At 42.7% G+C, this 13,037-nt stretch overlaps 1 pseudogene; it reads right to left on the bottom strand.

The window, feature by feature from the left end:
• Nucleotides 1-8,638: 8,638 nt before the first annotated feature.
• On the bottom strand, nucleotides 8,639-10,299 carry LOC122229257 (annotated as a pseudogene).
• Nucleotides 10,300-13,037: the final 2,738 nt, after the last annotated feature.

Here is a 13,037-nt window from a genome sequence, read left to right on the forward strand (position 1 = left end):
GGGCGGCCGTGGTCACCGCGCGTCTGGCGCCAGCAGACGAGCAGGAGGAGCGACCCCGCGGCTCCGGAGGCGCTCGGCGCAGTCGCCTGGGATCCGGACCCCAGCGCGGAGGGCAGCGCGCGGCCGGGCGCCTCGGACTCCGCTCGGCGCCGCGCCTTCCCCAGCTCCCCCGCCTGGTCCGCGGACGAGGAATCGTGCCGGCGCTGCCCCTGACCCGGGCCACCTTCCTCCGGTTTCCGCCGGCCGCGGGCTTCGGCGGCCCGATGCTGCAGGCGCCGCGGGAGAGGCAGCGGCCGGCTGGAGCGAGCGGCGGCGGGCGGCCGGAGAGCCGCAGGCCTCCCGCCGCAGAGTCCCGCACGCCTCTGCAGTCTTCGCGCCTGGGCCTCGGCGGGTAACTCTCCCGCCGGCTTCCCTGCGGGTTTGCATTGCCGGGGCGAGGGAGGTTGGGTGGGGGGCGCGGGGAGACCGAGCTCCTGACCCTGATCCGGGCGGCCTGGGGTCTGTGCGGCCCCAGGGGCTGAGCGTCGGAGGGCGGGGGGCACGCTGAACCGACAGCCCCTGCATGCGCCCTGCGGACCCCAGAGCGTTGCGTGCTCTTGACCCCCGGGTTTAGGGGGTGGGGGCACCGGCCCGGTAGTGGAGCCGTGGGGCGCTCGGACCCCCAGGGCGGGAGGAGGTGTGCTGCGAGGGTAGAGGACCTGCTTTGGGACCCTCTTTCCTGTGATCTCAGGAGAGCTTAGGCACTCGAGTGTGACCAAGGTGGGGGCTCTTTGCTTGTTGTTTTTTGTTTTTGTTTTTGTTTTTGTTTTTGTAAAAGGGAAGGGCCTGTAACGAACAGGAGGGACTAGAGGTCTGGAAGGTTCTGGTCTTTCAGAAAAATTTCCAAGAAGACCCTCCTTCCCGCCACGGTAGAACTAGACCTAACAAAACAAGCACCGAGGCAGTCTGGGGAAAAGAGCGGCGGTGAGAAAATTGCAGTGTTTGGCCGCCGTTAATTTTAAAGATTAAAAAAAGAAGAGATTTGTCATTTTGAAGCCGCTTGCTCTAGAGTTTCCTGGAGATCTCAGCCTCTGTCTTGTGTGCTGTTATTTTGGCTTAAAAGAACATCTAGAAACGATTTTCAGAAACTGAAACCCCAGACACCTTATAGGATCTTAAGCAGAAGGGGTGGGGAGGGGGAGTGCTTGCTGTTAGAAAGGTACTATTTAAAAACTGCATGTGAGAGTGGGGATAGGAATGACATCGTGGATGCCATCAGAAGCCACATTAACCGCAGGTTCTAACTCAAAAAAGTCACATGCGTCTGAGTACTATGATGGTGGAGAGTTAAGGACACTGCAGGCCAGTCAGAAGCTTCTTTTCCCCTTTGGCTCTTCTCCCCGTTTTCACGTGGATGTTCAGGTTTCTGATGGCTGTCTGTTTTATCTATGCTAGCATGGATATTGGACTTTCCGGTCTTCAAACTTACTCTCCTAGCCACAGAAGATGACCCTTTTAGTTTACCGCGAGATATTAAGTGTTTGGGAAGATCCGGTTGGCTGCCAGGTTAGTTTCCTTTTGAAAGCACACCGATTTGACATTTGGAAACTGGTTTGTGTTGTTTCCTTTTCTTCTCACCCAGGACAGCTTTTCACATTCAGATCTGCAGAAGAGACAGATTGTTTTGTAGTCCCATGTCTGAATAAGGCCAGTTGCCTCAGAGACACTTCAGATAATGGCAACTTTGGTTTATGAGAACTTTTTCAGAAACTGATTACGTTAACCCTGATCTGGCTTCATAAGCGTCCTTAATTGTTCATGTGGAGGGGGAGAGGAGATGTTCATTTCTTGCTCAGTGGGGCTTCCCTGGAGCAATATTTTTACCATAATCCCTGAATGTCACAGTCCCAGAGTGCATGCCTCCGGATAATGGGGCAATAAAATGAGACCATGTTGCAGTGCATTTGTTGGAGATATTTCCCAATGATTTGCCCCAAATCAATAAAAATCTTTGAGGCCCAGAAAGGGATGGACAGTATTGGCACAATACCATTGAAAGACTTACTGTTAAAAACAAACTCCAAAACGTAAGTCTGTCTTTTGTGAAAACTTTAATTCTCAAGTTATCCAGAGGGAAGTGACAGCTGTTTTCTTCTGTTGGAGATATTTCTGTGTTCCACATCGTGTGGAATATTCTAGGAGAGAGGTAAAGTAGTGGCGCATTTCCCATATTTCTCTGATACATCTCCTTTGCTACCCATGCAGATTACCAGTTGGCTTCCATGGGTTTTACGATTCCATCCAGGGTTGGGGGCCAGATATCTGTTTGATATGCATTCTAGGTAATGCTTATCAAGGAGGTGAGAAAAGCACAAAACTCATGTGGCATCCACTAGGATCCCCCGTGTGTTCACATGTGTTTTTTTATTAGATCTTCCCACCAACTCTATGAGACAGGAATATTTAGCCCCGTTTTATAGTTAAAAAAAAACTAAGATTGCTCTAGCTTAAAGGATTTAGAATGGATCACACGGAGGTCTGCTTAACCTCTGCTTTACGCCATCCCAGGAAGCCTCCATAGTATACATTCCTCACAAATTCTTCCATTTTTTATACATATTGTTCACCTTTGCCTTGCACACTCAAGTTATATATCCCCTGTTCTGAATATACTTCCTTAATTACCCCCAGGCTGGGCTTCTTGAACAGGTGGTCTGAGTACTTTATCTGCCTTTCCTTCTGAGAGCTTCAGACTTTCCTCAATTAGGTATCTTCTGTCTTCTCTGCATCTTTGACGGGTCACTTTGGTGTGCTGTGTCTGGCCAAATTCAGGAGGATATGTTATCTCTAATGGATTGTGCTCCAAAAATTCTTTTCATTCTGAATATATTTTCACTGAAGTTCCTACTCAGCCTTCTCTCCTGGAAGGAGTCCTCCCAGGGCTACATCCATCCCCACTTTCACAGTTGAAAGTAACCTCTCCTATTTATCGTGACTACAATGGATAACAGTACGTGTCAGAATTTCCAGGTGAACCCTTTAAGGGTTAAAAGTAAATTAACTTGTTACCACACTGTATGTTAATTATACTTCAATAAAGATGTATTTGATTGGGAGTCAGCTTGATGTAAGGCAGACAATGGATGCATTGGATATTATGGCATGTCAGGAGGAAACTGTATTTCTGGTTCTGTATTAGGATGTCAGAAGTACTGTTTCCTCAGCATGGTGAGGTAGCAGGAGTTCTTTCTGCTGATGGTGATTCGCCAGCACCAAACAAGCAGTAGGGCCTTAGGCTTGGTCAGGAACTTGGCTGCCATACAGCCAGGCTAAGAAGGGGTGAGATTCTAGGGGTGAGTTTATGAGGATAAAACAAAGTAAGGAACAGTAGGACATGGGTCTCTTTCCCATGTCCATATTTCTTTTTCATGGAGACTTTTTGTCATCCAGGGGGGAATGGCCAGCTTCCCATTTGCTGTCACAGCCTTCTGCATCGACCAGGGAAGGGCTTTCCTTTTCTTGGGAGAGAGAGGAAGGAAAGCACCCAACCCTTAGGAAATTTGTTTTTGTTTTTGTTTTTTTTTTATCATAAACACTGAAAAGCCAAGTGAAAAGGTGCTCTTCTTCCCCATTCTCTCTTTTTGCCCTTATACCTAAGACACAGTGTGCCTAGTAGTGTGTGATGCTGGTCTTTGAAGGATTCTTTAAATCTGGAGCTACCTTTATCTGGTTGGGAATGGAAAGATCTGTAGGAGATGAGAATAGGGCCTCCAGAGGAGAACAGGCAAGGAAGCTGGAGATTCTTGAAAGGGAAGCAGCGTTACCTCCACCTTCCACAGGTTGTGGAAGCAGGTCCGGAATTGGTTGGTTGTGGGTTATGGTCACTGTGGTAGAAGGTCGAGGTGACAAGGGAGCAGAGAGTGGTTTTGCAGTGGATCTTGGGTGACCTTCTGCACAGTCATCCATAAGGTGGGACTTGAGATTTAACTAATATTTACAGAGTATCCACTACATAATAGGAGATGCTCTAGGTGCTGGTGGTGGGGGTAGGGCACCCAGTGTTGAACAAGATAGAGCCCTTGCTCTTAGAGACCTTATGTTTCTGTGGGAAATGGAGTCAATAAACAAGGTACAAATAAGTGAAAAAACATGTTTCAGATACAAGCCAGTGCACCTCAGGGTTTGCTAGAGAGAAAGCTTCTTTAGAGCAATTGGAGCTTCTCTGAGGAAGTAGTTTTTGAACTGAGACCTGAATGATGAGAAGCAGCCATCAAGTGAAGAGCAGAAGGAAAAGCATTCTAGGAAGAGGGAACAGCATCTGCAAAGGCCCTGAGGCATGAATGGATTTGGGGTGTTTGGAGAACTTGTAGAAGCAGAGGAGTAAAAAGAAGGAGTTTGGGAGAGATGCAATCGGGAAGGTGGGAGGCAGTTTATGTGAAGCCTTCAAGTCTTGGAAAGGAACTTGAATTGTGTTTTAATTAGAATGGGATGCCACCAGAGATTTTTAATTAGAGATTAAGTCAGTCTTCACCCAATGGGCATGGCCTTTCCTGTTTGTGTCTCTTACTCCCTCTCCCTCACACACACACACACACAGACTTGCACATGTACATTCACCCTCAGCCAGCTTTACTTCCCTCTCTTAATTGGCCATCACTGATTTCTCCTTCCTTGCCCCATGCCAGGGCACAGGCATCCACCCGGAGAATCAAGGTTCAAAGGACCCTGGACCCCGTTCCTTTTATACTCTGAGATAAATCCATACACTCACTTAGTTTCACCTTTATGCATAAGACTGTCCATCACTAGTTCTGATTTCTCAACCTCTCTGCAGACTGAACCTCTAATTATCTCTAAGACGTCCCTGGGTTGGCTGGTGATGTCTGAAACTAGATACTGAAAATTAACTTAATTAAGCAAATGAATTGCAATTGATATCTTATGTAAGACAATGATTGTCACAAGAGACAAAAATTTAAGTAACCCAGAAACCCTTGTCTTTTCCTGAATATCTGCTCCTTCTCTCCCAGACTGACATCTACACAGTCTGTTATAGGAGGTTTACGTTCTCTCTTTAGAGTATAGTTTCAGTGGAAATGTGCATGATTCTTGTAGTATTTGTCATGGGAATGTACTAATGTGTGAGAGATTTCATTTCTATTGGTCTCTGTAGATGATCTCAGAGTAGTAGTTAAATCATGAAGGTTTATGTCCAAGCTGATGTCTCTCAGTAGCATTGGTTTATAAGAAATGAACAGAAGGTTCCAGCATTTTATCGATTATGCTTTGACTCTAGGATAGCTCCTCATTACCAGTATGTTACCCTCTGGGGAAGCTTGGTACACTCCCTAGAGAGAAAATTGTTTTTAAGATTCTTTACCTAGATGCCCGATTTGTTTATTAACTCACATACTTAATGTCACTAATGTACATCACTTGAACAACTCACTTTTAGCTTTTTGTGTCTGTTTTTTTGTTTTTTTAAATCTGGTTGATAACATAAAATCTGGAATACCTTTCTGTTTGAGAGGGCAGTGATTACATCTTGTCTTGTTCACCCCTGTGTCCTCTGTACCTGGTGCAGTGTCCAGAACATTACGGATAGAACAAACATTTGCCAAGTGACTCAATCAGTGTCCATGGATTAACCCACAGTGTTAATGTATTAGCTCAGTTGTAACATCTTTATGACTATTAGGATTCATCTTTGTAACTATTATCAACTTGTTATTTCGAAAACTTTACCCATTGGAGAAGACAGGTGAAAGATGAATTCATCGCTGTGGATTTGCAGATATTAATTAAAACTCTTTTGGCTTTGAAAAGTTTGAAAACTCTTTGAAAATATTTTAGTGTACTTGTGTTGACAAGAAAGAGACCAGTATGTAAATGTCATCAGAAGGATATTTTCCAATTTGTTTCATGTACAGTAAACTTTCTAGGCCAAACGTGGGGCTTGAACTCATGACCCCAAGAGGAAGAGTCCCATGTTCAACCAACTGAGCCAGCCAGGTGCTCCAGTAAGTCTTCAGTACAGTTTCATAATTCATAATTATGTTGATTTGAGTTGAGTTTGGTTTGTGGTCATACTACTGGGGAAGTAAATGTGTGTGCCAAAGATGTGAATAACAAAGCTATTTCCCTCTATAATAGTACATTTTTATATCCACGGTTTTAGGCACTTTAGTAGGTAGAGATATGCACTCATTGCTGAAGTTCCAACACTTATTATATCTTCCTTAGATTCCTATTAGCTATCATTTAGCGTAGTATGAGACATGAACAAATGCTCTGGGGGATGAAAAGTTCTCCTTGTCAGGATTGCCAGAGCTAGGAGGAATGGGAACAAGAGCCTGGCTGGTGAGAACTGAGAGATGGGGTGCAAGAGAGGGGCTGACTGGGGGTTCCTGCTGAGGCTCATAGTGACAAAGTTTCTCACAAAGAATAATGTCTTCAGAGGGCATCCTCTTGGTTAATAGAGATACTCTATATTCATATTTTAAAAATTCTAAATATTTAGGGGTGCCTGGTGGTTCAGTCAGTTGAGTATCTGATTTTGGCTCAGGTTATGATCTCACAGTTCATGAGATCGAGCCTGGTGTTGGGCTTTGCACTGACAGCATGGAGTCTGCTTGGCATTCTCTTTCTCTGTCTCTGCCCCTCTGCCCCTCTCCCCGACTCATGCTCTCTCTCTCTCTCTCTCTCAAAATAAATATAAAAACATTAAAAAAATAAATAATAAAAATAAAAATTCTAAATATTTAGAGGCTCTGCCTTTTAGATTTTTTTTTCTGGCCCACAAACACATGATGCTATATAAACACAGCCTTCTTGTTTTTTAGCTCTTTCTAAGGAGTGCTTTCCCCTGACCCCATCAGATTTCAGTCCTCAGAGAGGTTATCAGTCCTTTGTTTCTGACAGTTGGTGGAATTTTTTCATAGGAAATATTCTATCACAAATATTTAGGCTGGCACCACAGAAGGTGCCGCTTTTGTTAAAAATAAAATTTTTTAAAGATGAACTAGGGGTGCCTGGGTTGCTCAGTCAGGTAAGCATCAGACTCTTGGTTTTGGTTCAGGTCTTGATCTCACAGTTCTCGAGTTCGAGAACCACATCGGGCTCTGTGCTGATAGTGCAGAGCCTGCTTGAGAGTCTCTCTCTCTCTCTTTCTCTCTCTGCCCCTCCCCCATGCTCGCTCGCTCTCTCTCAAAAATAAACATTTAAAAAATAATAAAATAAAAGATAAATTAATAAATACCATAAACATATAATATATGAAACAAAATAGATGCTTTTATTAAAATCTTGTACAACCCTTTTGTATGTAAGATTCCTAGAGTTGGAGGAGGCAAAGATAAGGGAATGTGTACACTTTCTATGTTTAACATAGGGCCAAAGAAGGTAGAGATTTAAAAAAAAAAATTCCCTGACTTCTTTATGGATAATTTGTAGCTGCACTTACCAGTTGAAAATAGACCAGTTGCATTTAGATAAGAGTAATGAGATGATAATCAAGGCATTCAACTAGGGCATAAGAGGGTGTTCAACTGCTTTTTAGCAACAGAAATTAAATTAATTTATAACTTTATTTAATTGATATACTGTGAAATTTAAGAGAACTTTCTGTTGAAAATATAAATAATCTGTGAGATAAACGACACTTCTTTCAAATTACTTTTGGTATTTGGAGCCAATGTTTTAGATAAATGTCAAAATAAGTTAGCTAATTATTCTTGTTTGATTCCAGCTATGCTGCAGATAAATTCAATATAATTGGATATTTTGATAAGCAGGACATTAAGAGAGAAGAATGCTTTCTGGTCATGAAGTACCTGGTTATGCTTTCCAGGCACTAACTTTTTTGGAGGACAAATCTAGGCTACCAATTAAAAAAATGTGTTTGGGGTGCCTGGGTGGCTCAGTCAGTTAAGCTTGTGACTCTTGATTTCAGCTCAGGTCATGATCTCACAGTTTGTGAGATTGAGCCCTGTGTCTGCTCTGCTTCACTGATGGCCCAGGGCCTGCTTGGGCTTCTCTCTCTCCCTCTCTCTCTGTCCCTCCCCAGCTGGCACACTCTCTCTGTCTCTCTCAAAATAAATAAAACATCAAAAAAAAAAAAAAAAAAAGAAAAAAATTTAAAAATGTTTTTACAGATTTGGTAGGGGTCTTCCACTTTAACCGTGAAATGGTATAATTATATCCTTTTTTTTAAATTGAGTTATGACAAATTTATTATCATGAAGTAGAACAAGTGTAGCCAACCATCTCAAAAAATGCCCCAACTACTGCTTCTCAATGCAGAAAGAGTAAAACTACATACTTTTTTCACACAAAAATCCCATCTCTGTCCCCTAAAATTCCCCTAGTTTCGTTCATTAAAAGGGGATTAGAAAAAAAAAAAAAAAAACTTAAAGAGTACTTTACAGCAGCATTCAGCTTTCCTATGAAATACTCAGCATCTTAAATATTATGTACATTTCTTTTTTTTTAAATTTTTTAAAAAAGTTTATTTATTTTGAGAGAGAGACAGAAAGAATGAACAGGGGAGGGGCAGAGGGAGGAGAAAGAATCCCAAGCAGGCTCCGAACTGTCAGCACAGAGCCTGATGTGGGGCTTGAACTCACAAATGGGTGAGATCATGACCTGAGCCAAAAGCAAGCATAACTGGCTGAACCACCCAGGTGCCCCTCTTTGTTTCTTTTAGTAAGCAACAAGGGTTCAATAGATGTGTGTCAATGAGGACTTCCCCAAAACGGCCTTTAAAGATAATCCCACAACATATTTTCTGGCTCTTCCAGTGTGTGAGATCTGAGAAGGAAAAATCTGGCATTCTGTTAGAGCCAGAGGCCATCTCTGTGTCTGAGCCATCATCTGACTGGTTACTATAACAAGGAGACTGAGCAGGGGAGGCACTTGAGGTGCCTGTGAACATCAGAACTGTGACATTTAAATTCCTTGTGTAGTTTATTGATCTGGTTGCTTTTTATCCTGTTGCCAGATAGAGTTTTCACTTTCTTTGGTTTCAATGTAGTCTTCAGACTGGGTCCTGCCCTTGCGTCTACCACATGATTCCAGGGTTTTTTGGTTTTTTTTTTTTTTTTTTTTTGATCCTGTTGGCAGTTTCTTCCATCTTTTCACAAGCAGGACACAGGCATTACAGATATCTCCTGAACGAGTCTCATGCAACCCAAAATAGCTCTGGAAGTCCTTTTCATAGCATTTACTGCCAATGAATCGAAAACTGGAGGACTTAGCTCAGCAAATACAGCAGCCCTCTACACTTAAGTACATCTTTGGCGTGTGAAAACCAAACAGCTTTTCTGCTGGGCTTAGGCCTTCCAAAAGCAGCTGTTAAACACACAATAATGTTTCTGAAGTGCCGAGTGCACGCCAAGCCATCCCCCTTCCCCCAACTGCTCCTTCTTCCTCCTCAACTGACTTGTCTAGAAAGCCATGAAATAAGAGGTACCTGGGTGGCTCAGTCGCTTAAGCGTCCGACTGCCTTCGGCTCAGGTCATGATCTCACCATTCCAGAGTTTGAGCTCTGCATTGGGTTCTGTGCTGACAGCTCAGAGCCTGGAACGTGCTTCAGATTCTGTGTCTCCATCTCTCTCTGCCCCTCCCCTCTTATGCTCTGTCTCTGTCTCTCTCAAAAATAAACAAACATTAAGAAAATTTAGAGGGCCATAAAATGATATAATCATATTCTTATACAAAATCTTCTACCTGAGCTCTCTACCTATGACCACCATTATTCCTGCCCATGTACCTTTTATAGAACATTCTTTAAGCCTGGTTTTCATTACAGAAATTTTTTTCTGCTCAAAAATCCAGAGAGTTTCTCCAACTGGTCTTTGAAGTTTTCTGTCATCTCATGTTGCTACCTTTCCTTTTACTCTCCCATTTGAACCTGTGTTACTGCAGGCTTCCGGTGCTTTAGCTCAGGATGTTTTGTTGATACTTAATGCTTTTCTCCTTTCACTCCACACTGCCCATTCCAAACCAGATGGTAATCTGTGTTCATTTTCTACCCTTACGGCTTTTAATTTTTTTTTTTTAACGTTTATTTATTTTTGAGACAGAGAGAGAGAGAGAGCATGAACAGGGGAGGGTCAGAGAAAGAGGGAGACACAGAATCTGCAACAGGCTCCAGGCTCTGAGCTGTCAGCACAGAGCCTGACGCGGGGCTCGAACCCACGGACCGCGAGATCATGACCTGAGCCGAAGTCGGACGCTTAACCGACTGAGCCACCCAGGCGCCCCTACCCTTACGGCTTTTAACTACATGACTCTGCATAAGTTGCCTATTACCTTGAGCATCACTTTCCTTATCTATAAACTCGACATAATGGCCATGTCACAGTTATTGCAATAAAAGAAAACACATATAAATAGTTCAGCATAGGTTCTGCCAAATATCATTTAATCTGTATTACTTGCCATTATTATTGCTACAACTATTACCATAGCTATGATTATAACTCTATTCTTCCTTGGATAGTTACAAATTAACTTTCTCCAGAGAGTCTTTCTGGTTGATTTCATGGAGCTCTAATTTTCCCTTCAGTCTGTTTCATCTTAGCACCTGGCTTCACTTTGGACTTTATTAGTATACTCATGTTGTTGCATTTCTTTATTCTTCAGTGAACAGGAACAAATGTTTGGGCACCTAGGATGTGCCAGGTGCTGTGCTATTTATTCTGTAGGGACCCAAGGGCACACGAAGGGATGAAGTATATATGTGTGTGTGCACATTCACCCGTATGGGTTTTGGGTAGAGTTGGGATGAAAATCTATTGGTTGAATGGCACTAGGAGTCTTTCACAATAAACTAGGGTTATGAAGTAAAAACTGCTCTATTCAGATGCACATTAAAAATCTTAACATCTTTTAGCTTTTTTTAAAATGGTTTAAAATTATGATAGTTATAGTTATCTTTATTCTTCAGACAGTTTTACATATGCTTTCTTTCCTAGACTCTCCTCTATTCTCATCCAAATGCAGAGTGAAGGTGGAAAGTGAAGTCCTCCTTGAAGAGAATACCAACAGAGGGTTCCATAACTTGGAAGTTATTCTGGAGAGGGGGGAAGTTGGAAGGTGAAGAGAATATTCCAGAAAGCACAAATGGAATGATCAAAGGTGCTGAGGCGTAAAACAGTGTTGAGAATGGTTAAGAACTGTGCAAAGTTTAGTGCTCTTAGCCCATAATGTTCAAAATCAAAGGCACTGAGGCGTAAAACAGTGTTGAGAATGGTTAAGAACTGTGCGGAATTTAGTGTTCTTAGCCCATAATGTTCAAAATCAAGCATTTGAGGAGATGCCACAGGAGAGAATGCAGGATCAGCTCAATCAGACTGAGAGGCCTATGGCTTATGATGTTTACATCTCCCCATGAGGTTATGCCTTTGGGGATGTAGCTCTATATGGACAATTTATAACAACCCAATTCTTCACATTGCTTCTAAATTAGGCTTGTTAGCATTTGGCATGGAATACATCTTTCCCATTTGCTGCTTTCATGAGAAAATGATGAAGACATTAGTAATGGTAATGTATAATTGATGTTGGAGCTCTCATTTTTAATAACCCAACTATTTAAAACATAGAGCTATTAAATATCTTTTGAGACTTCTGAAGTGTGGGATTGTAATTGAAATTTGAGAATAGGGGTGGGTTTCAATGGGGCGGAGACATCCTGGGAGAATAGTCAAGAGGGTCACTACAAATTCATAGCCTTGAAATGTTCAGTGCCCCCTTAATACATTTTACACAATAGAAGGCCAAGTGCTTCTTTCTCTTCCTAGCTTTATTTTCTATAATTACATGCTTGATAATTTGTATGTAAAATTTTGATCAATCTTGCTCTTCATTTCTTTGTTTGCATTGCAATTACGTTTTGTCTTCACTCTCCTTTCTTAGGAATCATCCAGATTTGAATATATCAGTATGTTATTCGGAGCTTATGCAACGTCTAATGTTCACCATCTGAATTATATTTAATCCTAGAAAATCTTCTGTTTTTACTCCAAAAATATGTTTTCTACTAAGTCTGTGTGGTGTCCAGTATTTTAATCCAGTCCTTCGGTGTTAATTTCTCTTGCCTGGAGATTAAGCGACAGGACCCAGAACACTCTAACCACAAGTGTTTAAAATTCCCAGAGAGGAATCAGATGTGAAAGAAAAAAAACACTTGAACTATACTTAGCCTGAAAATGGAATGTGTGGGAGAGGTCTGCAAGGAGGGTAGGAAAACAGAGAGCAAAGCAAAAAGTGTCCTAGCATGTTTCCAACACTGTAGAGGGGAGGGAGTACCCTTATTACTTATAATGTGTCCCTGCTTATCAAACAGCTTTTTAATTATCATCCATGGACTTGCCTATGGAGGTTGCCAATCTGCCAGTTCAAACATACATATTCCTTGGCCTTCACATTTTTCTCATTATAAGTAAATTACCTTAGCATTTCCGGTTACACACCAGCTCCTAAGAGGTAAACAGCTCAGGTAAACTGGCCAGTTGAGTGTCTGAATAGCAGATGTGAGTGGCTAACTCTTGGCTTTGGCTTTTCTCAAGACAGTGTCCCTCTCTGAGGTCGTACTTAGGTTGCTAAGATCTCTGTTTCTTGGACAGCTCCAACTTCTCTGATGTTTTTTTGTTTAATTAAAAAAAAATTCTTAATGTTTATTTATTTTTGAGGCAGAGACAGAGCATGCACAGGGGAGGGGCAGTGAGAGAGGGAGACACAGAATCGGAAGCAGGCTCCAGGCTCTGAGCTGTGAAGTTGGATGCTTCACTGACTGAACCACCCAGGCGCCCCTTTCTAATGTTTTCTTAAAGTGAAGTTTTCATGGAGGGGCGCCTGGGTGGCTCAGTCGGTTAAGCCTCGACTCTTGGTTTCAGCTCAGGTCATGATCTCATGGTTCGTGCGTTTGAGCCCTGCATCGGCCTTCACGCTGATAGTACCAGAACCTGCTTGGAATTCTCTCTGTCCCCCTCTCTCTGCTCCTGCCCTGCTTGTGCTTGAGCACACACACTCTTTCTCTCTCATAAATAAATGAA

This window comes from Panthera leo, chromosome C2 (genome assembly GCF_018350215.1).
Source record: "Panthera leo isolate Ple1 chromosome C2, P.leo_Ple1_pat1.1, whole genome shotgun sequence".
NCBI lineage: Eukaryota > Metazoa > Chordata > Mammalia > Carnivora > Felidae > Panthera > Panthera leo.